Raw genomic sequence first — 25,562 nt, 5'->3', positions numbered from 1 at the left:
AGCTAGAGGGGAGCGGACTAGGTTTCAACCTATCTTTTTTCAAGCAAGGGGAATTGATTAAACAGACATTACCGGGACTAATATATGCGGACGATACAGTGATAATGGCTGACAACAAGGAAGACCTGCAGAAGTTGTTAGACATATGCAGTACAGAGGGAGATAGATTAGGCTTCAAGTATAGTAAGGAAAAATCTGCGGTCATGACATTTAATGAAGGGGGCGGCGAGCATAGAATACAGGAGTTCGTGCTAAAAGTAATGAATGAGTACAAGTATCTTGGGGTGTGGATAAATAACAGTGTTGAGTATCTGACAGAGCATGAAAAATATGTAATGAATAAAGCTAGTAGGAATGCAGCTGTCATGAAAAATAGGGCACTGTGGAATTACAGTAGGTATGAGGTGGTAAGAAGGATCTGGAAAGGGGTGATGGTCCCTAGCCTGACCTTCGGGAATGCGGTCCTGTTTATGAGGCCAGATGTTCAAGCAAGGCTGGAAATTAGGCAACGGGGAGTAGGGAGGTTAGCTTTGGGAGCACATGGCAATACACCAAATCAGGGGGTACAGGGTGATATGGGATGGGCGTCTTTCGAGAGCAGAGAGGCTAGCAGTAAGATAGCATTTGAGGAACGATTAAGAAGGATGGAGGAAAAGCGGTGGGCTAGGAAAGTTTTCAGATACCTGTATATAAAGAATGTTGACACGAAATGGAGAAAGCGAACTAGAAAATTGACAAGCAAATATCTGGACAGCAGTAAGGGGGCAAATCAGCAATTATCGGTTAAGAAAAAGGTTAAAGGAACAGAGCGAGCTTTGTGGAAAACAGGGATGCTGACGAAATCGGCACTAGAAACATACCGGACCTTTAAACAGGAAATTGTCAAACAAAATATCTATGATAATTGTAGGGGAAGTTCTTTGTTGTTTGAGGCCAGGACTGGAGTTTTGCGGACTAAGACGTATAGAGTCAGGTACCAGGAGATAGACACTTTGTGCATTGCGTGCGGAGAGGAGGAGGAAACAGCTGAACACTTGATACTTTTCTGTAAAGGGCTTCACCCTACAGTGGAAGGCAGCGGGGCTGACTTACCCAAGGGATTGGGGTTTAGGGGTAGTGAAGGGAAAGTGGATTTTAAGAGGTTAGAAGTAACCAAGCGAACGTTATCTGATTGGTGGCTAAAAGCAAGACAGGAATAAAATTTCACAAGACATGGCTAGGTGGCTTGAGCCACCGCCCGATGTAAAGGGTTCAGCCGTATCCATCCATCCATCCATCCATCCATCCATCCATCCATCCATCCATCCATCCATCCATCCATCCATCCATCCATCCATCCATCCATCCATCCATCCATCCATCCATCCATCCACCCAGCCAGCCACCCATCCATCCATCCATCCATCCATCCATCCATCCATCCATCCATCCATCCATCCATCCATCCATCCATCCATCCATCCATCCATCCATCCATCCATCCATCCATCCATCCATCCATCCATCCACCCACCCACCCACCCATCCATCCATCCATCCATCCATCCATCCATCCATCCATCCATCCATCCATCCATCCATCCATCCATCCTTCCATCCATCCATCCATCCATCCATCCATCCATCCATCCATCCATCCATCCATCCATCCATCCATCAATCCATCCATCCATCGTAGCGGCGCCGTTCGTGGCTTTAGCACAGCGTCTCCGTATGCAGCACCAGGAAAACTTGCGGTCATCAGCAGATTTTTTAGGCGTTTGTTATACTGTGAATCATCGTCTGTGTGTGAAAGCGGCTGAACGCATGCCGTAGTTCTGTTACGCGAGAACTGCATGCGATTTCTGCGAGGATGAAAGTGGGTGTTTTCCGTAGCCCAGAAAAATTTAAAACCCAGGTAGAACCTTATGTGTTTATTTCACACATGAAGCAAAAATTAGTCACTGCAAAACTGGATTACGCACGGAACACCTAAATTCCACTGTTGTGTATACAATCAAAATAACAAACAGTACACTCAGCTCAGCTGCTTGTGGTCACCCAAGTTTGGACATTTTACGCAAGTCCTGGCCTTTTTCAACGTGCTTGCGTTTCAACTGACGGCAGTACTGACGCATACGAAGGCTTATATAATAATGGAGTAGCTTGGCGAGAATGTCCTCCCTCTGGATTGTACAAGGGAAAGTGAAAGTGAAGTTCTCTAGTACAGCATCAATTGTTTTATCGTAGGCATCTCCCAGATTCGCGTATTTAGAGAAAAATTTTTCAGCTTCCATAAAAAGCTGATAGAGGTGCATGTTAGGGTGCGTGAGCCTGCCCCTTGTTTTGCAATTAACGAGCTCAGCTTCGGGCACCTTTGACAAGCCTTTCTGACCCTCCAGTGCTTTCTTGCACGTAGTGCAGGAGGTCTGATTGAAAATTTTCCTGGATACAAACACTGTAACATAATAAATTATACACTCAACAACACTTGCATCGTTATCACCACACACAAACACTTCATCGCACTCCCAGCTCCCTTCATCGATTAGGCCGTCGAGCCGCTCTTTCAGCTGGTCCAGCTTGTTCAGTTCATTCGATGCTGAGCTGTTATATGCGTTCTTAAAGTCAGCCAAAGTCACAACGCCGTACTGTTCTTCCTCGAAAGCTGAACAGTTACCAAACGTGGTGGCGTCAGGAGGGAGTAAAGCGACAGCATACGGTACAGTTGCAAGAACGCTGGGAAAGTTGGATGTTCGTTTTGGCCACCCGCTTGTCGAATAACACCAAAAAAACATTCCAACGGGTCATGATTTATTTTTCCGGTCAGCACATACCTGAAATCGCACTTTTTCCACAGGTAGATTGACAGCTCACGAGCAGATTTGAGCGTCACCCTTAATCCTTCCGCAGTTGACCGGCTTAGGAAGAGATCTTGAGGAATTTCTCCTTTTGCAACTTCTTCCTCCCATTCGTCAAGCCAATCAGAGGCACTCTCAAGAACTTTAAGATCATTGCAGTCTAGAGTCAGACCTTCTCCTGGAAAGCGCCGGTTCAGGGCATCAAATAAGTTGTTCATAAAGATTGTGAACTCAACGGTCGGTTTGACATTAAACAGCCGAGGTGCTCCTCTACGTTCGTAAAACAAAATTCCTTTTGCTACGGAATTGCTGAACATTTGGGTTGCCAATTTCACTCTCATTTTAAGCATGTTGGAAGGATTAACATGGTTGTACGTCAATTTTGGGCATACTCTCAGCTCAGTTGCGTTTTTGGTGTCTGCTACAAACAGGGCGTCGTAGCAAGACCATTTAATGAACTTTCCGCCTTTCTTCAACACTTTTTTGTCATACAGATGATTGCGTATGCACTTGAAGAGATGAGGTGCGTCTGCGAAGACATGCACCTTTCGCGATGTATCCAGTGGATGATCAAAGGCATTTACAACATGCCCCAGAGCACCGCTGATTCCAAGCTGTCTCCACATTGCTCTATTAGTAGAGGCGCCATCACAAACAACACCATCTACTAAAAGGCCCGCTTCTTCAAAGTGTACAATGCACTGAAGCAGTAACTGTGCTAGGAGCGTCCGTTTTGTAGGTCCCTTGGAGGCAAACACAGCCACTGGCTGCAAGTATTTTTCTCCGAACGGTGCGAAGGCAAAAACGAGCCCATGATCAGCCAGCTCATTGCTTTGGCTGTTCTTCTCACCAAGGTCAACAAGCCCGGCATATGTCATTGTTCGTGAGTTCACCGTGATCTCCTTTCTGACTTTAATCTCGTCAAGAACGAGGATCCCTCTTCGTTGAAATGCTGGTTTCGGGGAAACTTTCATTTTAAGGGCCTTAAAAAACGCTTCGTCAAAACCACACTTCAGCCCCACTAAGCTGATGTACTTCCTGATAGTGGAAACGCATGGCAGAGGTAATATGGCATTGCTGCGCAGAAAAGAGTATGCCGCAGGGCTTCGGATGTTTAGCAAAAGGCACAGCAGCAGCCAGTCGTCAGTGTACCTTCTGTTCTGCTTCGTCGTGCATTTAGCTGCAGCAATGCACTCCTTTACAAGAAGCAACCGTGCTGCAGGTAAATCAACACTTTCTAGCTTCTCTGCGACTTATCCCTTCCCTTACGGCGCGGTTCAGGTGTCCAACGATATATGAGACAGATACTGCGCCATTTCCTTTCCACAAAAAACCAATTATTATTATTATTCTCTGCGAACCCTTCCTCTTTCGCTTTTGCGAATTCTCGCTGACAGTTTTTCAGCTGATTCATAAGCAATTTGTTTCGTGCTATAAGTCGTGCTCGAGACCGCAGTACAGTGGCTTTTGCATGGCGCAATGCGTTGATTCTTTGAAGTTGGGCAGACGGTACACCTTTCCTCACAGCAGAAAGCCTGATCCGTTGAAGCGGTACTTTCTGTTTTGCCCTTGCCATTTGGCGATCAGCATGCAATTGCAATGTTTTGTGAAGGCCACTGCATGGCCGACATATGCCTCCTGCAGGCGATAATAACGGGCATTTGTTACGTCTCCACTTTTTTTGTTGTCCACATAAGCACATTCTGGCAGCACAGACGGAAAACTTTTTAAACTTGGTTCGCCGCAGCAAACGTTCGCAATGTCAAACGTTCTTCCCATGCTCTCAAGATCAGATGTTGTTGAGACAGACGGGCTGATTCCCATTGCTGTGCAGTCGACTGGCCTGTCGAAAATGTAGACTTGGACCGCCATATCTGAGTTTACGTGCAAAGACTTCTTATTAAATATACAGCAGCTTCCGTCACCGCACACTATGCCAGCATCAATGACCAGAATGTCTTTGGTCTGCTGTTCATCGATGCGGTGTACTGCCCACGATGACCTTGGTAAGCACATGTTCGCTGCGAAGTCGAATAAGTCGTCGAATGAGGAGTGGTTTAGAGCTTCAGTGCCATCGCTGTTTTCCTCTTCGTGGCTTGTGGCTTCGGTCTTGGACACTTTCGCACCATGTGATGAGCCCTCAGATATGCTGGTGTAATTCGGGGGACGCACAGAAGTTGCCGCAGGTTTCTCTATCCGCTTCACTCTTTTTCGGGGACTCGTGATCTTCTTGGAAAGGTAACTCGGTGCTCCTTTGAAAATTGAAGGCACAGCGTCCTTTGTTAGGCCGGCTCTTCTATTCCCTCACATCAGAACGTGACCATCTATTTCGGAGGACCACGTTTTTAGAATAAAATGAGGAGCAAAATGTTTCTCACACACAGGGTCCGTCCGCTGCAGCACGCGATCTTTGCGCGGGATTGCTCTTCTCCATGCCTCCAGCCCACGGTGTAAGAGTAGGCTAGGTGAGCGAACGGCAAGGGAGAGGCGCCGCTCCGTGCCGGGAGGATAGTTCAGTAGTTAGTCCGCAGTTCAAGAGAGGGCGCACCAAACTGTGGCCCGCTATAGGGAGTTTCCATGCACACGTGAGCCCATCATATTACCCGCGTAGCGGCTGTTACGCGCCTTTTCCCGTCCGGATATCGCTTTTGTGTGGGTCGTGTTTATTGCTGATGCACTGGTGACATGGGGAAGTGCTTCGTGCCGTCTTCTAAGACAGGCTACAAGTCTTGTGGGGAAACGTTATCACTTTTCAAGCCACCGAATGACGACGCCAGGTTGGAGCCATGGAGAAGAGCAATCCCGCACAAAGATCGCGTGCTGCAGCGGACGGACCGTGTGTGTGAGAAACATTTTGCTCCTCATTTTATTCTAAAAACGTGGTCCTCCGAAATAGATGGTCACGTTCTGATGTGAGGGAATAGAAGAGCCGGCCTAACAAAGGACGCTGTGCCTTCAATTTTCGAAGGAGCACCGAGTTACCTTTCCAAGAAGATCACGAGTCCCCGAAAAAGAGTGAAGCGGATAGAGAAACCTGCGGCAACTTCTGTGCGTCCCCCGAATTACACCAGCATATCTGAGGGCTCATCACATGGTGCGGAAGTGTCCAAGACCGAAGCCACAAGCCACGAAGAGGAAAACAGCGATGGCACTGAAGCTCTAAACCACTCCTCATTCGACGACTTATTCGACTTCGCAGCGAGCATGTGCTTACCAAGGTCATCGTGGGCAGTACACCGCATCGATGAACAGGAGACCAAAGACATTCTGGTCATTGATGCTCGCATAGTGTGCGGTGACGGAAGCTGCTGTATATTTAATAAGAAGTCTTTGCACGTAAACTCAGATATGGCGGTCCAAGTCTACATTTTCGACAGGCCAGTCGACTGCACAGCAATAGGAATCAGCCCGTCTGTCTCAACAACATCTGATCTTGAGAGCATGGGAAGAACGTTTGACATTGCGAACGTCTGCTGCGGCGAACCAAGTTTAAAAAGTTTTCCGTCTGTGCTGCCAGAATGTGCTTATGTGGACAACGAAAAAAAGTGGAGACGTAACAAATGCCCGTTATTATCGCCTGCAGGTGGCATATGTCGGCCATGCAGTGGCCTTCACAAAACATTGCAATTGCATGCTGATCGCCAAATGGCAAGGGCAAAACAGAAAGTACCGCTTCAACGGATCAGGCTTTCTGCTGTGAGGAAAGGTGTACCGTCTGCCCAACTTCAAAGAATCAACGCATTGCGCCATGCAAAAGCCACTGTACTGCGGTCTCGAGCACGACTTTTAGCACGAAACAAATTGCTTATGAATCAGCTGAAGAACTGTCACCAAGAATCCGCAAAAGTGAAAGAGGAAGGGCTCGCAGAGAAGCTAGAAAGTGTTGATTTACCTGCAGCACAGTTGCTTCTTGTAAAGGAGTGCATTGCTGAAGCTAAATGCACGACGAAGCAGAACAGAAGGTACACTGACGACTGGCTGCTGCTGTGCCTTTTGCTAAACATCCGAAGCCCTGCGGCATACTCTTTTCTGCGCAGCAATGCCATATTACCTCTGCCACGCGTTTCCACTATCAGGAAGTACATCAGCTTAGTGGGGCTGAAGTGTGGTTTTGACGAAGCGTTTTTTAAGGTTTAAGTTTCCCCGAAACCAGCATTTCAACGAAGAGGGATCCTCATTCTTGACGAGATTCAAGTCAGAAAGAAGATCACGGTGAACTCACGAACAATGACATATGCCGGGCTTGTTCACTTTGGTGAGAAGAACAGCCAAAGCAATGAGCCGGCTGATCACGGGCTCGTTTTCGCCTTCGCACCGTTCGGAGAAAAATACTTGCAGCCAGTTGCTGTGTTTGCCTCCAAGGGACCTACGAAAGCGACGCTCCTAGCACAGCTACTGCGTCAGTGCATTGTACACACAGAAGAAGCGGGCCTTTTAGTAGATGGTGTTGTTTGTGATGGCGCCTCTACTAATAGAGCAATGTGGAGACAGCTTGGAATCAGCGGTGCTCTGGGGCATGTTGTAAATGGCTTTGATCATCCACTGGATACATCGCGAAAGGTGCATGTCTTCGCAGACGCACCTCATCTCTTCAAGTGCATACGCAATCATCTGTATGACAAAAAAGTGTTGAAGAAAGGCGGAAAGTTCATTAAATGGTCTTGCTACGACGCCCTGTTTGTAGCAGACACCAAATACGCAACTGAGCTGAGAGTATGCCCAAAATTGACGTACAACCATGTTAATCCTTCCAACATGCTTAAAATGAGAGTGAAATTGGCAACCCAAATTTTCAGCAAATCCGTAGCAAAAGGAATTTTGTTTTACGAACGTAGAGGAGCACCTCGGCTGTTTAATGTCAAACTGACCGTTGAGTTCACAATCTTTATGAACAACTTATTTGATGCCCTGAACCGGCGCTTTCCAGGAAAAGGTCTCACTCTAGACTGCAATGATCTTAAAGTTCTTGAGAGTGCCTCTGATTGGCTTGACGAATGGGAGGAAGAAGTTGCAAAAGGAGAAATTCCTCAAGATCCCTTCCTAAGCCGGTCAACTGCGGATGGATTAAGGGTGACGCTCAAATCTGCTCGTGAGCTGTCAATCTACCTGTTGATAAAGTGCGATTTCAGGTATGTGCTGACCGGAAAAATGAATCAATACCCGTTGGAATGTTTTTTTGGTGTTATTCGACAAGCGGGTGGCCAAAACGAACATCCAACTTTCCCAACGTTCTTGCAACTGTACCGTATGCTGTCGCTTTACTCCCTCCTGAAGCCACCGCGGTTTCGTAACTGTTCAGCTTCCGAGAAAGAACAGTACGGCGTTGTGACTGGCTGACTTTAAGAACGCATATAACAGCTCAGCATCGAAGGATCTGAACAAGCTGGACCAGCTGAAAGAGCGGCTCGACGGCCTAATCGATGAAGGGAGCTGGGAGTGCGATGAAGTGTTTGTGTGTGATGATCACGATGCAAGTGTTGTTGAGTGTATAATTTATTATGTTACAGTGTTTGTATGCAGGAGAATTTTCAATCAGACCTCCTCCACTACGTGCAAGAAAGCACTGGAGGGTCAGAAAGGCTTGTCAAAGGTGCCCGAAGCTGAGCTCGTTAATTGCAAAACAAGGGGCAGGCTCACGCACCCTAACATGCACCTCTATCAGCTTTTTATGGAAGCTGAAAAATTTTTCTCTAAATACGCGAATCTGGGAGATGCCTACGATAAAACAATTGATGCTGTACTAGAGAACTTCACTTTCACTTTGCCTTGTACTATCCACAGGGAGGACATTCTCGCCAAGCAACTCCATTATTATATAAGCCTTCGTATGCGTCAGTACTGCTGTCAGTTGAAACGCAAGCACGTTGAAAAAGGCCAGGACTTGCGTAAAATGTCCAAACTTGGGTGACCGCAAGCAGCCGAGCTGAGTGTACTGTTTGTTATTTTGATTGTATACACAACAGTGGAATTTAGGTGTTCCGTGCGTAATCCAGTTTTGCAGTGACTAATTTTTGCTTCATGTGTGAAATAAACACATAAGGTTCTACCTGGGTTTTAATTTTTTCTGGGCTACGGAAAACACCCACTTTCATCCTCACAGAAAGCGCATGCAGTTCTCGCGTAACAGAACTACGGCATGCGTTCAGCCGCTTTCACACACAGACGATAATTCACAGTATAACAAACGCCTAAAAAATCTGCTGATGACCGCAAGTTTTCCTGGAGCTGCATACGGAGACGCTGTGCTAAAGCCACGAACGGCGCCGCTACGGGCACAAGTTGGAATCGCCATCTGTCGAGCGAGAAGGAAGCACAATAGTATAGTCCGAGGGCTGGCGGCGGCGTTCGCTCACCTAAGCTATGTCTTTCACCGTGCTCCAACCTGGCGTCGTCGTTCGGTGGCTTGAAAAGTGATAACTTCTCCCCACAAGACTTGTAGCCTGTCTTACAAAACGGCACGAAGCACTTCCCCTTGTCACCAGTGCATCAGCAATAAACACGACCCACACAAAAGCGATATCCGGACGGGAAAAGGCGTGTAACAGCAGCTACGCGGGTAATATGATGGGCACACGTGTGCATGGAAACTCAGTTTGGTGCGCCCTCTCTTGAACTGCCGGCTAACTACTGCACTATCCTCCCTGCACGGAGCGGCGCCTCTCCCTTGCCGTTCGCTCACCTAGCCTACTCTTACACCGTGCCACAGTGCGACAACGTGACTAACAGCCTTAACTCCCTCCCCCTTCCACCCCCTCCCCCACGCCTTTCGCATCACAGCTTTCGTTCCTTTGACCCCTTCTCCCCTCCATACTTATGGTGTCTTAGACTGGTCGCTCCCACGATCCGGTTAGAATCTGGCAGAGTGGGAGCCGCTCTCGCTCTGAGCGCATAGAGAGACTAGTCAAGCCGAATGGTCAGCGAGTTTTTAGAGCGGAAGCGCAGGAGGCAGAAGGGGGACGTAACTTCCGGAACCACTACGCGGCACCGCTACTGATGTCAGCAGTAGTCGCACGTAAGGTCCCTTGATTACCTTTAGCCGCACGTGGCCGTACACAGTTTGCATCGCTGTCGCCGCTTAGCCTGTATCGATCGCTACCCCGGGTTTCCGTCCCACTGGACCCTCATTTTTCGAACATCGCCTTCATTTTCTCAGAAGTGAATGGACAACTTGTAGAATTGCCGACTTACAGGAAGGTTGCTTCCAACCAGCAACCCACGTTTGCAAACCGAGTTTTCGCTTCCTGCTCTGCTGACTGAAGGGGTTAGCATGAGGAGAGATGGTTTTGGGTTCTCAAACTGTAGAGGACGCTCGATATTTTGCAAGTGTGCTCCAAGGGCCGTTTTTTTGAGCACGCGCCCAAAGTCGGCGCTCTTAACATAGAACAGAACCGGTCTACGCATGCCCACTGCTGGAGACGCCGCCGAACCTCGGTGAGGCGCCGATATCTGTCCGTGCTAGACATCGGCGCCATCTAACGGACGCTCGCGCACGTGTTGAAAGTGGGGTCCGGTTTACGATAATAGGAGCACAGCGGCGCTCTCGGTGACTTTTCTTCATGGCTTGAAGCTATTGCAGGTTCCCAGAACTTTTCTTCTGGGTTTAAGTTGTCCTTTCAGCGTCCCCCAACTTATTTTCTTCACGGCTCGAAATTCTTTCTGTCCGCAGAAAGAAGCACTAGAGTACAATGAAGTGTTTTCCTCCTCCTCCATCTGCTCGAGAGGGGAGCCAGCCAGCACCAAGAACATGGACTGCCAAACATGCCTCTGACGCCGTTCTGGTCTGCTCAGTACTCGATCCACGTGGTCTTGGCCGGCACTCACAGGGTGTACTGGCGCCTGAGAGGCTAGGCAAGGACTGAATTCGCTTTAATAAGAATGGCTGTTGGGCAAACTAAGAGAGGATGCTTACAAAAAAAGCGAGAGACTTTTGTTCTTCTTGAGCAAGAACCTTAGGATGCGCGAGTATCAAATCTTTGCTTGCGAACTGAATATTTCGAACCATTTTGAATATAGGCAAACAAAAAATACATGTCGCTGGTAACGGCTGAAATGCGCTAACATACGGGACAGAAAAGAACACATACACATGCGCTCGTTTCTGTGTTATCTTCCGTACCATTGGCGCTGTCCAGTCGTTAACATCAACATGCACCAACCAGCCCGACTTAGCCCTCTTCATTGAACAAAATATCGGCAGTCTTAAAAAAATTTTCCCACAACAGAACCACGAAAGAAAATATGTATAAGACCATAACTTTACTTCACCCGTTATTGTTGTGGGGGGATACACTCGCTTTGTTTTACGGGGTTTAACGTCCCAAAGCGACTTAGGCCATGAGGCACGTTATAGTGGAGAGCTCCGAATAATTTGGAGTATCTGTGATTCTTTCACGTGCACTGACATTGCACAGTACACAGGCCTTTAGAATTTCGTGTCTATCGAAATGCGACCAACGCATCCGGGATCGAAGCCTCGTTTTTCGGGCAAGCTGTCGAGCACCACAACTACTCAGCTACCGCGGCGGCTCCGGGATGGTTTGAGTAATGGCAGCAATAAACTAATTTGTATGGCACTAGTGTTAGGAAAACAACTCGTTGGATGAAATTACTCGGTTCAGTTTAAAATTTAGACCGTCCCGTTCAAATAATGCCTACATCACAAAGCTCACAGAATGCAGAGCTACTATTATGGACTGAATGTTGAGAAAGCATTGTAAGACGCTGAAATAATTTCTTACTGGCGGAGCGACGTGAAATGGTGCTACCTGAACAGCACTACAAAACGCAAAAACATTCCTCTCAAAACAAAGAGAACAAAATTGCGGTCGCAACGCGGAGAGAACCATTCCCTCGACGCTCCCCTACGACCCCTATCAGTAATCGAACACCTCCACGCCTGCGACAAAAGTGAAAAAGCAAAACGCGCAACTACTATGCCCTATTTCTTTCTGGCTCCCCTCCGAACTCTAATATCTATCATTTCCAGCATTCACTTTCTCTGGCCTGTTATCTATCCACTGAAAGCGGCTCAATGTGCTGCCAGTTGTCATAGCCTCAGAGGGACGAAACTACATGTTTCCAAAACATCAGCTTTAAAGGTAAATTTTATTTGAAAAGGTACTTCTTTCATAGCTAGAGCTATTTCTGGAAATTCTAGCATTGAATGAGTGTCGACAAATTCAGTCAGGCGTGACTGCGCGCAGGCATGGCACATAGCCGTGTGGCGGCACGTCGCATGCCACCTTACACATCAGGTGACAGGTGAGGTCCACGGAGGCAACATATTTTGTACAGCGTCAAGTCTAAGTGGGATTTTCGAGACACACCACATAAACGGTGTTGTGCATATCGCCAGCCACTTCACCGATCTAAGCAGATTCTTTTACAGAAACGAAAGCAAACGCCATTTCTCCTGGTTAAGTAACAAGCGGTCACGTATGCCTTGCAATCACGAAGTGCTATATATAAGCTATGGTTTAGGTAAAGTTAAATTACTCTTTCAGTCTGAGGCAGGTGTGAATTCTATTAGCTGGTTAGCTGTGAGAATGTGAATGTGGAACTCAGGCATAGAAGCTGTCGTGCTCGATAGAGAAAAGGGTCAAATAAAGCTGGCTCAGCAATGCAGATAACGTCGGATTAACGAAATTCATCGAAAAAATACACAGGAGATGAAGAAAGCCGCCAAACGATTTCGTTAATATTGACATGAAGATCCTTTCAAAAGTCAGCAACGCATAGCAAACGGTTGGAAACTATTTTATGCTAAGCAATAATTCGAAACGCCTTGCGATGTCCAGCCTACAGCTGACAAGAAAAATGTGCAGAGATTGTTTACATACCCATCATTGCGAAAGCAAGGACTTGTGCTACGCAAAAGACGACAATGAGCTGGCAGTGCCGCGGGACGGAGCGTATGGACCTCCTGCATGTTTGTAAACAAACAAGATGGCGCTGCAGTCGCTAGCGAGCTCGTGGTAGGCAAAAGGTCGGGGAGTGGCGTCGCGGATAGGTGTTGAGCGCGGGTTTTCAAGGCTTGTAGGCCCGTTTCCAGTTTCTGCGAATCATAGCAATGGTCGATGCTTCCAACTTAGTAATTTGTCGAAGTACACGAGCTCGCGTTGGTCACGTGCGGCCTATAAAGAGAAATAGTTTGCCACTGTGTATTGTATATATGGTTAGTAGTAAACATGTAGAAAGCGTTCCTGCCGTTTATTTATGCGCTAGGCATTGAATAAAACAAGTTTTGACACTCTGCACTAGCCGGAATGATTTTACTTCGGGACAGTAGTGAGGGGAAGTGCTGGCGTTGTTTCGTCGGAGCAGACATGCGCTCATCGTCTGCTGACATACGTACGTGTCGCGCTGCGCGAAAAGTGGGGACAGCGTCGTGTCCCTGATCTCCTGTCTCGCTTAGCGCTGTTTTCAGCCGCATGACCACGCACCAGCCAGTCCGACTTGTCCTCTTGTTAAGCTGGTCGATTTGGTGAAAATTTTTGATTTCTAGAATTATTTTCTTTCCTAGCCCTGAAGTCTTGTTTCGTTACGAAAAATTATAGCAAAATATTGAGTACAAATTTATAAATTACGCTTATTAGAAGTGTGGTCGTCAAAAATTGTGAGGTAATTTCTTTGATTTCAGTGCCGCATTTCTTTGACCAAAGCGAAAGCGAAGATGCCATAAACGAGGGAATAAACTTTAAGGTTCGTTCTCTGACCTCTCACATTTTCTGCGACTGGATCACTCACCTTCGTAATTCGCATGAAAATCAAATGATTCAATTTGTCGCAAACTATTCCTGAGACGTTGAGGAGCGTAATAAATCTCTCGATTTTTTTTCCCTACAGGTGCAGTATTGTGTTAGTTATTTTTTGTAAGAAACGTTTTCATGTAACTATGCATGCATAAGTACTGATCATATAGAAAAAGAACTAATCGCGTCATCATACAGAACAGGGCTTTATGTACATGCTGGCATAAAAAAACTGCGCACTATCTACTCAATTATTTGAGAGCTTGGGGGGACTTGACGACGGTGTTAATTAATATAATTGCCCAGAACTGCACCAGGTATAGCTATAAATAAAAGGAATGACTGAAACTAGCGTAGAAATTTCATATTTGCACCAAGTTTAGTTACATATCACATGCATGAATAACGAAAACACTTTTCATTTCGCGTCCCCTCTCAATCTCGCCACGTGTCTTTTAGTAGCGCGCCTGCGGCTGCTTCTTTCCAAACAAGCTTCGCGATCATGTATTACCTCATGAAACATGACACATGCATGATATAATGAAAAAGCATATGGCGTTTAGCACACTTAAGGTACGCGACCGCGCAAGATTGACACAACTTACCAGACTTCTTTCTACTCGAATGAAATAATTATGTCGTCATATCAAGAAACAGTTTCAAGTAAATATTGAATGCCATAAAACGCGCCATTAAAACATGGTGTGCTATTAACAAAAAAACGCATTCCTTGGGGGCGAGTGAACCTGTCGGCGCCCCGTGCACCCCGGCTCAAGGTGATAAGTATGTGTGCAGCTACATATGTCTTTTTTTCCTTGAGCAATTATCAGCCTATACTATCCTGAAGTTCAGGTGAATGAACGCAGTAACTTGCATGCTATTAAGTGCATTGAGTGGGTGTGCCTATCGACTCCCAGACTTCGCGTTTTACTACCGTGGCCCAATGCCTGTTAGCCAGTTTCCGAATGCGGCATTTATGCGCGAGAAACCTATCGAGGCTAATTTACTATTTTTTATGCTACTACGCGGATCCAGCAGTGACGCAGCTGGTCAATATATGCTGCTTCTGCAGTGCACAGGCTTGAAGCAGCCGCCGGTAGCTGCGGCAGCTGCGGTAGGCACGGGCAAGCGGAACCTGTTTTGCCTACCATGCGAAAGTCGCTGCTAACATCAGCGCCACCGCATCTTCGTGACGTTGCGGGGTGAAGGAGGTCCATAGAAATTGGCGAAGACGACGCTCTGCAATGTACAGAGCAAGAGTGCGGTGAAGTTTAATACTAGGCGTGTTCTGCTGTGGCTATAGCCTCATTTGTAGCATCACAGGCTAGAACTTAGGACGTTTATGACAGAACAGACTTTCTACCGGACTGGTTTCAGCTCTTGAGGCCGTGTATATCGTTGCCGCCCTTTTAGTTGTGCTGCCTTTTATCAAACTAGTGCTGTGCAGCCACTAGCTGAGGGCTTATTAAATAATCTGTATATAGCCCCTTTCTATACATGCATAACCTCGTGCAGTATGTGCCATGATGAAAAAAAAAAGCGGTGATCGATATCCACGTAGTCTTGCGCAGCGGACTTTCTTTGCGTCTCCGCGGGCTCTACTCCCATTCTTGGATATTTTTTATTTCCTTTTCTTCCCATTTTTTTCTATGATTGGGACAGAGTGGACAAATATCGACAAGAGACGGTCTTTCTAGGCTCTGAACCTCCGGATTAGTGCTTTTGCACTTATACATGCCGACGGAATAATTTTAGATAGCCCAAAGGACAGCTCAAACTAAGCATCCATTTGTAACAAAGTACCTTAATTCCCTGCTCCTTATGGGCGATAGAGTTATATATGCTGAATTCCTTGCTGATAAAATCTAGTTGTAACGAGGCTGAAAACGAGGCACCTGTGGTTGACTGCAAGCGAAGTTAACTAGTTTCTTTTAGAGTTGATCGATTCACGAATAACTTGTCGTCACGTATGATGTAATCGAATCAAACTGCTGATGTAGCCAAAACATTTCTTTTTATTTTAAAGTTCCATAATTTAGCTACTAATGAGCGTAGTTCATTACGACACGGTTGCGTTTGAGCCCTGCCAACCCGAATGTGTTCAGCGGAAAAAGGGAAGACAAATTATTACAGGTTTCAGTTTATATCAGTTTCTTGCAGGATTGCTATGACTCAGAGTGTCATAGAAAACTGTTACCGAGATGTGACATCCATATGATCAAGAGCCAACCAAATTTGATAGTTGCAGATGAAATTTCATCTGTTAGAATGAAGACACGGAGCGCGTGGTAGGCCCTCGGTGAAGATCTACGTCTCCAGTAAGCAGCAGCAAGCAAACCATTCAAAAATATTGAAATAATTCATAACAACCGTTTTGATGGCTGGTGGTTACTGGAAAGGAAAGCAGTAAAAAGAAACCTGTTTTCGCTTTTCAGATTTAGTTGGAATCTAAGCGCATACTAACCGTAAGCACTGACCTGAAAGACATGTAACCGATAACGTTTTAATCTTCTCACGTTTTGCGCTTCGGTTCTATTTTACATATTATATGGGCGTGGTATTTGTTTTCTCTTTTGCCAGTGTTACTGCGCGTTTCTCCTAGTTTTCTTGCACGGCTCTGCCTTGAGGCTCCTACTTTATCACCACCCTTTTCTTTTCTTGAGGCGTCGGGCATTCTCCCGGGCGTTTGCATGGAGCATGCCTCGGTTGCATCGGTTATCGTTTGTAGCAATTTATTTTTGTCTTGTTAATGTTGTGTTTTCACCTCTTAAGTGCACTTGGCTGTGACGATTAGTCGCCTTCGCATGTGTGCATAATTTTCACCGAAAGCTTGTGCTCATGTTGATTCGTATCTGCTGAGCTGCTGTTTTTTGTTAATCGTCACTGACTCCTACGTGTTTTATGGAAAAGTCTTGCTATAAAGGAAGTTGGCGCTGCTTGTGTGTTGTCTATAGTCTTCACTGAAGCATGTCTTTCTGCGGTGACGAAGCTATAGCACGCGAAGATAAAAATCTAGCACGTGTTCTAGAACTCTTCGAGGACAACTGGTAATTGAGGAAGAGTTCTGTTGGGGTTCAAGCCACAGATTTAAAACTTGGACCTAAATCTTACTTGGTTGTCTGGGCTAGTTTAGTGAACTCACAAAGAAAATTTTTCGGTGATCCTAAACATCTCCCTGGAAATCAGCTTCGAAGCCGCAGCTAGGGTGTCTGCATCGGTAGAAGGGAGGCAATTTTCCTATCTTTTTTTTTCATTCTAAGAAAATAAGAATGGTTGGCTGGGGCGCACAAGCATGTGCATGGAACTATACTGAGAGAAGTTTTAACAACTTATGAAACCACGCCAACATGGCCGAGAGGTGCGACCCCATCGCTTTGTTCCCCTGCGCTGACTTGTGTCCCCGAGCTGACTTCTCGTGGAGGCAGGAAGTGTTTGGGACGTGTGAACAACGTACCCTCGAGATTGCTGGAATTCTTGCTCTGTGAATTCCGCGTAGCAAAAGAAAAAAGGCTGCAATGCATAGCGAGGTCCCTTTAAACGGGAGAACAGAGGTGGTGGGGGAATGTTTCCTCACCGGCTCCATGGAGAAAGCACTTTTGCACCTTCAGTTGCAATCCCTTGACGTCGCGTTGTTTAGACCGGTGGAAGGTCTTCCTGAAAGCACATGTGCACTCGGAACCGCGCTGAGCGTTGTTCGAGCAAATATACAGACTTGTTATCTTGTTAGGTTAGGATTTGTGCATGAAAATGCGGCGTTTAAAAAAAAATAAATGAAAGGATTGGGCACGTCACGTGTGTGTACACAGGTTGACTCATTCTCATGTGCAGGTGTGCAACAGAGTGGCTTCCTGGCAAACAAAACTAGAAAGTGTGTCGCCGTGCACGGAAGCGTGACTTTCTTGAAGATAATCGATTCATCAAGCATAAAATGTCTCTTTTTTTATGAGGACATGACCTAATGTCGGATCGAAATGGTCGTGTTTCCTCGAGGCGTCGGCGTCGGAGGAAAACCGCGTCCCTGGTGGTGTTTGCGGTGGGCGGGCAACCCAATTTAGGCCGGCTTCGGCCAATCGAACACGCTAATTCTTTTAGATAACTATGCTCGCATCTATACAGTTAGTGCAGCGGCGCCGAAATCAACTTTGCCACTTTAACAGAAGGATCACCGTCGCTGCTTTGGCAGGCCTTCTCGCTTAGCAGTGCTTGACCCTCGTTGACGATATTTAGCTTCAGCATTGAGCGATACCGCACATCCCTTTTTTGCTTTATGTACCACCAGCTGAGCGTCGACGTGTCGCGGCGCTCTCTGCCTCGCAAATTTTGTCGAAAGAAACGTCCTACTCGTACAGCGTCCCGATATTTCATTATTTTTTTTAACAATGGCCGTATTGAGCTTCCGAATACAGTTTTAGCGCAGAAAAACATCTAGCTCCCACATTCAGCAGACTGAAACGAAACCTTCCGAAATTCCTTTGACGGTACTTAAAAAAAGTAAACTGTGCAACCAAGAGCGCAGAGAGGGATTGTGACCGACGCTGCCAAAAATGGGCATTCTTTGTTTCCGTACGCTTCATACCACTGAGCCACAGCCGTGGCATCCAGCGCTTGATAAGTGCTTGTTCGTAGGAGTTACCAATATCGGCGTCATCTTTCATCGCTTCGTTCTCTGGTTAGCAGGGGTCGTGCAGTGAAAGCGTACGAGTGATTAACGGTAAAGTAAGTCTCTGTCACCCACAACAGCTTTTATGTAGCCGTAAAAAAAAAAGGCGAGAAGCGAACCATTTCTTGTGTGACGTGCATACCTGCAATAAATTTAAGAGCGTTAGCTCTTACTCATCGCGTTTCTCGATTTCTTGGGAAATTTTCTAAGTCCGAGGAATTCAAAATGGCAATCTCCATAGTAAATCGATTTTGCAACCCATTTTGCGATTGACTGGCAACATCATGAGTATATCGAATTGGTGACTGATTGGTTACGTCAATTATAAATGCAAGATGTCAAATTTGTATTTCCATTGGTGTCCCCTCACTTTAATCTCATTCATATCAATTCTAGTAAACCACACAGCTAAAGCGCCAACTCCAAGCGCCCTTCCTTGGGGTACGCGCTCAGCGTCGGCGTTCTTGGCGTACGCCAAAGCCGGTCATCGCATTCGCACTGCAGAGGACGCCAGCGAGCCTCGGCGAGGCGCCAATATCTGTCCGTGCTAGATATCGGCGTCAGCGCACGGGCGCTCGCGTACGCGTCGGAAGAGGGGTCGGGTGAATAACAATCGGAGGATCGCGGGGATCTCGGTGACTTCTCTCCTTGGCTTGAAACTTTTCCAGGTTCCCCGAAGTATATTCCCGATTTAAGTTGTCCTTTCATAGCCCCACAACCCCTTCTCTTCACGGCTTGAAATTCTCTCCCTCGGCTCGAAAGGGGAAGCGAGCCAGCGCCAGGAACATGGAGATGAATGCCCCTTTTCGAAGCCCGTTCCGGCGTACGCTAATACCACATTTACACGGGCGACCTTAACCACCGTTAAGGTAACTACGGTTCCCCGTAACTATAGTTACCTTAACCACCCTTAAGGTAACTACGGTTCCCCGTAACTATAGTTAGCCGCGCTCACACGGCAGACGAAACTGCAGTTACCGCACCTAACCACAGTTACCCAAACCGAGCTTGCTGACCACCGTTTGCTACCTTAACCGACAAGATGGCGGCGCCCGTAGCAGCAGCAACATCGAACGACTCGTCCTCCCAGAGTTGTGTCATCTGGCTTGAATCAAGAACCGCGGCCCTGATACGCATCTGATACGGATCTGATACGGTAACACGCGCAATGCTCAGATATATGCTGCGATTGTAGCGGAACTGAACGCCGGGTTGCCGCCGAGACAAGGCCCATACACCAGCAAACAAGTGAAGCTGAAAATGGAAAACCTCAACAAGAAATATGGTAAGTGCGACCTTTACCGATCGATGCTCGTGCCATCGGGTTCTTGGCGCTGTTTTCATAGTGCAGCTGATCTGCTTACATCAGCCTCGCATGCGCGACAGTAGCATGTGTTGTCGCTGGAGCAACGCGTCGATTCTCTTCGCCGTCGTCGCACAGTTCTGGAGTGTCGAAAACGATCTTGGGAATGCATTGTTGAGGTAGTAAGGACTCGAGAGTAATGTCCTCAGGCAGGAGCAGCACACGCAGCACTTAGAATCTTCGCTCGTGCACGCGTGCATGCAAACTTCGTCTTCCTCGTTACACACGTGTTGTTCGTCGTTTTTATTTGCAAATTGCGAGCTGCAGCGCTGACAGCATTGCTGTACGCGTCGCTATTTCTGGCCACCTGCTAGAGCAACAATGTAGCTAATTGAATTTCTTGATTTATTTCATACTTCTTTACCAGGCTTCACTGTGTATTAGCAGCATTTGTGAACTAGTATACGCAGTGCAGCCTGGGAAAGATATATGAAAGTAATAAATCTAGAAATTAACCAATTAAGAAATTGCTAGATTGACAATAGTTGAACCATAATGCACAGTCGCGGCTTCAATTGCAAAGCAGCAACTAGCAGGATGTAGTTTAGCCACATTGCAAATGTAAATTGCATGCATTAATTTCACCAGTACCTGTGCATATGCATTAGACACTTAGCTATGAAATTTTATTCTTGCATTGAGAATGTGTACAGTGAAGCTTAATCCACTTCGAGAAATGCTGTGATCACAACCTTGAAATGTTTTTTAGCAACACATTTAATAGCTCACATCATTTTTTTTTGTCCAGCCAGCTGAGACGGACAGGAACTTCAACTGGGTCGCCTGGTGTCTCATGGATCTTCTACTGGCAGCTCCAGTTTCTTCGGCTGCCTTCCCATCAACGATAATGGGCGAGTCGAGTAAAGTTTAGAGGTAATTTGTGATTTATTCCATTGCGTGTAATCTGTCGTTCAGATCACTTCAGAATTCTATTGCTGATCATTTCTCAGTGCGGAACTTATGCTCATTATAAAATGCTGGCCAACAATAGATAATAAAAACAGACTCAAGCAGTTGTGTAAACCACTCCCAAACATGGGCACTGGCCTCCACGTATCCTTGTTTTTTTTAGCAATTCTACATATCAATAGTTAGCTGGTTGTTTCCCCATATACTTAATGTTACCATGCCAGAGCCAAGACCGCTTTGTTGTACAGGGAGTTCAATGTGCATTGCTGGTTTAGGTTACGTCCTTTTTTTTTCAGGTGGGAATCATATGTCAAAAAGCACACACTGCGGATGGATACGACTTAAGTCTCTAGTAAGATGAAGTTATGGTACGTACCAGAATTTCGGTGCCATTGTTTGCGTGATATATTAATATTGCTAGTACTGTGTGACAATTCATCTTTCACACCTTTGCACATGCAACTTCACCTTCATCCTTCTCTCTTTTAGATACTCATCTTCGTCCATTGATTCTTTTAGCAACTGGGCTTGAATACAGTGGAGTAATACAGCAACCTGTGGATCATAAACTGTTATTGCGAACTGTTGTTTCTCTACAGGGACACTGAAGGGAAGTAGCAAAGCAGATAATAAATTACTATGTGATATCTGTAATGTCCAAGTAATTCAATAAAACAAAGTGATGGGCTAGTTGGTGATTCATACTTGGAATGAACAACAGCGTAAAAAAGGACCACAGAAGAGAAGTGTTCTTTGTGTCGTGTCCTCTTCTGTGGTTGTCCTTTTTGCGCTGTCTTCGTTCCAAGTATATAAGTAATATCTGTATTGTATTGCGTTTTTGTCTATAAGCTCTTTGTGCATGCTTTCTATATTTATTGCCGTTTCACATAAAATACACTCAATTGCAGGTTCAGTGCTGTCTATTCCTTCTTTTTGTATCATCACATTTTTCATGTTGTTTTTAAGCCTTGAATTATGAACCAACTGACCCAGCAATCCTTCCTTTGGAACCATTGGGCAGACTTGGGGGGGGGGGGGGGACGATAGAGTAAGCTACTCCCACAACCATGGGCATTAATGACAGTGGGGAGCGGAAATGACACTTGCGTCTTCAAATCGCAGCGCCTTGTCGTGCCAGAGTTCGCATCTCACCTTCCATGTACTTCTGTTCAACTCAACCCCATCAGCTGGGTTTACCCTTGGTCAACCATGCCCCACATGCTTGCAAATGTTTAACATATTGCTTGTTATTGACTTTGATCAGCTTGGTATACTGTCTTGTTCAGCTCTTCATTCATTTATTTATTTGAACATACTGCGAGCTATAACTTTGGCCGTAGCAGGAGGGCGCACAATTATAAAAGCCATAAAACCATTAGCCGCAACAGCCGCAAGTCATTTAAAGGACATAAAATCCAACATTCATCACAACGCCAACACTAGGATCCGTACAAAAATCCTCCAACTCCTTCACAAAATATTTCGAGTCACATAAACCTAGAGGAAGGCGACTGCACTCCGCAACAGTATTCAGGAAAAAACAACTGAACCTATTGGTACATGTGAAAGTTGGGGCTAGGGAATGCTGATGTACATGTCTGGATCTTCATATATCTATTTAGTTATGTTCAGGAAACCAAAAATTCGAACTGCTGCCTTCTTTCCAGTTTGGCCATCACAAGTTTGTGTTTTTGTAATATATTGTCGAAGCGGATGATTGCATTACATTAGGACACATTTAACCTCTTTTCTGAGATGACAACATGTTGTCTTGTATGTTTCATCAGGTGCAGCTGCCAGTTGTCAATGAGGCACCAGACGACTCAGAAGTGCTCCTGTCATGGGAGGACAGTCTGCCTGAAGGAAGCAGCAGAGACGACCTCTCAAAACTTGTGGCCAGCTCCCCCATTTGCAGTGCCAGTGCTGCAGTACCTGTACTGCAAAGCACAGGCAACAGCAGCGGCGACACAAGCAGAGCCAGTGCCGGCGTAAGCTGCAGTGCCCGTGCTGGCACAAGCGCCAAAAGAAGGAAACCCCAAAAGAGCCACCACAAGCGACAAGGATCTGCTATAGAGCAGCTAGTTGCCATCCATAAAGGAGAAAGCGAGGCAGCAGCAAAGGCCGACCGCAAGGCACACAAAATGCGCAATATAATGGTGCGCCTCCAGAAGGAAGCGAATGCCATAAATGCAAGCATAGTGCAACTGCTTGAAAAATTTCTTGACAACAAAGAAAATAATGACTCACCCAATAAAGAGTGATGAAAACAGCTGGAAGTTATTTGATATTGCAGCATGTGATGAGATGAAAGATCTTTTACTGCTGAAAGTGTTGTATTGTGTTTTAAACAGTGAATTGTATTGTGCGGGCTGGCTACCGTAGTAGCTTGCAGTATTAGTTATTAACAGAGCCCTTGCAAACACTGCAGGGTACACAAGTGCAATAATCAAACAAGTCTGTTGCAAGTACATTGCTGCTGCTCTCGCAGTAACACTCCACCTGCTTCTCCACACATAACCAATGGCTGTTGCATGTTCACCAGGAACTGTTGGCTACAAGGCTGATATTTTTCTTGCAACATAACTGGTTGTGTTTGGGGGGGGGGGGGCAAGTTATAGAACAGTGGGAAATTTTGACAACAGCAAAATAGTAATGACATGAAATTGTTCACAGAAAGCGTACGTTGGTTTAACGAGTTGGGATGGGAATGTAATGAAATTTATCACACTAAGTTTTTAAAGCTCTCACCATTAGGTTAGGTCACATTTACGTCACATTTTTGTGTTTGCTGTGTGTGTGGATGATGGGTGCAAAAATATGAAGCTTCCACCTGTGACCAACATGATTTCGTTGCCTTCTTGAGCAAAGGGAAAAAATTTCTCGCAAGTATTGCTTTATCTTCGACTAGATATATAATGTTCACAGTAATATGATTGTAACTACCAACAGCTTTTTTTGGTCAGAGGTATCCGCTTCCATTGGGCTAGCATCAGGTGCATGCAACATCCTAGTGAAAAAATATGGTAATACCCAGGGGGGCCTTGTTGGAAAGATTTATATAGTGAATGCATTTCATTATTTGTACTGCTTTCAAAATAAAGTTGAATGGCGCAACGGAACAAGCACAGGAAGACACAGAGACAGAAAAATCGCCACTGCTGTGTCTTCCTGTTGTGACATTCCTTGTGTGCTACGAGGTACATTCCTTGTGTGTGCATCGAGTTGGGGCTTAAGGCCGCCCCTCTTTTCCAGCTGCATACCTTTGCAGAAAGCAGGACGCCGGCACACGCGGAAACCGCTCCCCAGTATAAGCGAGAGCCCCGAGTACATAACGGGAACGAAAATTGTCGCTTGACGCACGGACCCCCCACCCCCTTACGACGTGGGCTATCGCCGGGAAGGCACCCACAGCTTCGCGCGGTGCCTCGTGAACAAAAGCGCATTCCCAGAAGGGCCGTGACGGACACTTGTCAGACAGACAGGCAGTACTCGCCAAGAATGTGGAAAGACAGGCGCAAGTGAACAAAAGCGCATTCCCAGGATGGCCGTGACGGACACCTGTCATGGCGGACAGGCAAGACTCGCCAAGAATGTGGGAAAACAGGGGCGACCCTTAATCTGGTTTCCCGGAGCGACAGACGAACCCCTTCATGATTATTAGCTGTGTCCCGCCGTCGGTAGCGCGGCAGCATCGAGGGCGCTTTCGCCCCCTCCTCTGTTGCTGACGAACGACGCGGACCGATGGTGGGTGGCGGTATGCATGCCTGAGGCAAGGATTAGCTCCGAAGGGAGAGCCTGTGGATACTCTCACTTGAGAGAGAGTGGTGACGTTTTTGTTGTTTATTTAGTTTGTATTGTTAACAAGAATCTTGGTTCGAGGCTAAGCCCAACCCAAGGGGTTGTCCCCATCTCGCATGTTATTTTTCATTGGAGAATTGATGCTTTGGGCGGGCCACTGAAAATGACCGCCCTTAGTCCTTTGTTAATCAAGTGCTTAAAAGCGCATGTAAACGGATGCAGTCCAGTCTGAGCTGGGGCTCCATGCTTAGCATGTAATGTGATGCTACTTAGGCACTAACCTGCCCGGTCGATGAGTAAAGTAGTGCAAAGTTTGTTCTTTTGTAAATTCAGTTCTGCTTTTTCCAGTTTAACTCTCTGTATATGTATGTTGTAAAATTATGCTCTGCTGTCATCATCTACAAGCTCGCCTCCTGTTCATCTTCCAAGCCGAACGACACTAGAGGAAGGGTTTGTGAACCATCCTCGAAGAAACGGACGACTATTGAAATTCTACTGCATACACGCTCAGGACGACATCGTTCGCGAAGAGGGCCTTCAGCGCCGAAGCCCGACGGCGTGCAGCTTCTGCCAGCAACCGCTCGAGCCCAACTCCGGAGCCACTCCATCGCCCCCATGAAGTCGTCGGCACGTAAGCTCGGACGCCCGAGCCTCTGATGTATAACCTTAATCATGTGTAATTATTGAATATACCTGTTTGTTTAAACTGAGCCATACGGTGTCTCTTTGCCTCTCCGTCCCGTGTGGACCTGCGCATTATGGGGGTCATCACACTGTGTTTGTTCCTTTGTGCCATTCAACTTTATGATGAACGAACTAACGCCTCAGCAAGTACTTCTGCTTTCAGAAGTAGGAGTGCAAGACTAAAAGCTTGTACTTCTTGACAAGGTATCAACAAGTTGCTGATTGGCAATGTGGCAAGACGATGGCCAGTTATACACGAAAATTATAAGCAAACAGTAAGTGATAGAATAGCTGCCAATACGCAGACCCTGTGACACAAACACAACAATGAAAAAGGTAGTACAATGGCAATGAAACAGCAACATGAACAGCAGTGCTCAACAAGAATGAATCATATAAAAATCGAAGGCTGCTGCTGGCATTTTACTATAGCTGTGAGCAAAACTGTTTGAAGAAAGAGATTTGTTTACAGGAAGTGAAATCTTCATTATTAGTTCATTAGAGATGGTTTCATGTAGGTGAAGGTTTGTTTGCTTGAAGGAGTACTAGTAGTTGGT

General features: G+C 46.3%; 1 protein-coding gene, 1 long non-coding RNA gene and 2 pseudogenes across 2 annotated transcripts in view; 3 read left to right on the top strand and 1 right to left on the bottom strand.

The window, feature by feature from the left end:
• Nucleotides 1-25,562, top strand: part of LOC144096728 (protein 5NUC-like) — a 591,711-nt gene that overhangs the window by 73,030 nt on the left and 493,119 nt on the right.
• LOC144096876 (uncharacterized) lies at nt 2,037-17,174 on the bottom strand (annotated as a pseudogene).
• Nucleotides 5,526-8,748, top strand: LOC144096877 (uncharacterized; annotated as a pseudogene).
• LOC144096730 (uncharacterized) lies at nt 19,152-23,125 on the top strand. The gene is made up of 4 exons (XR_013306834.1): nt 19,152-19,536; nt 20,363-20,487; nt 20,820-20,891; nt 22,311-23,125. It is a non-coding gene; the product is annotated as an uncharacterized LOC144096730 (long non-coding RNA).

This window comes from Amblyomma americanum, chromosome 7 (genome assembly GCF_052857255.1).
Source record: "Amblyomma americanum isolate KBUSLIRL-KWMA chromosome 7, ASM5285725v1, whole genome shotgun sequence".
Classification (NCBI taxonomy): domain Eukaryota; kingdom Metazoa; phylum Arthropoda; class Arachnida; order Ixodida; family Ixodidae; genus Amblyomma; species Amblyomma americanum.
Note: the sequence above shows the minus strand (reverse complement) of the source record. Positions and strands in the feature narration are given on the sequence as shown.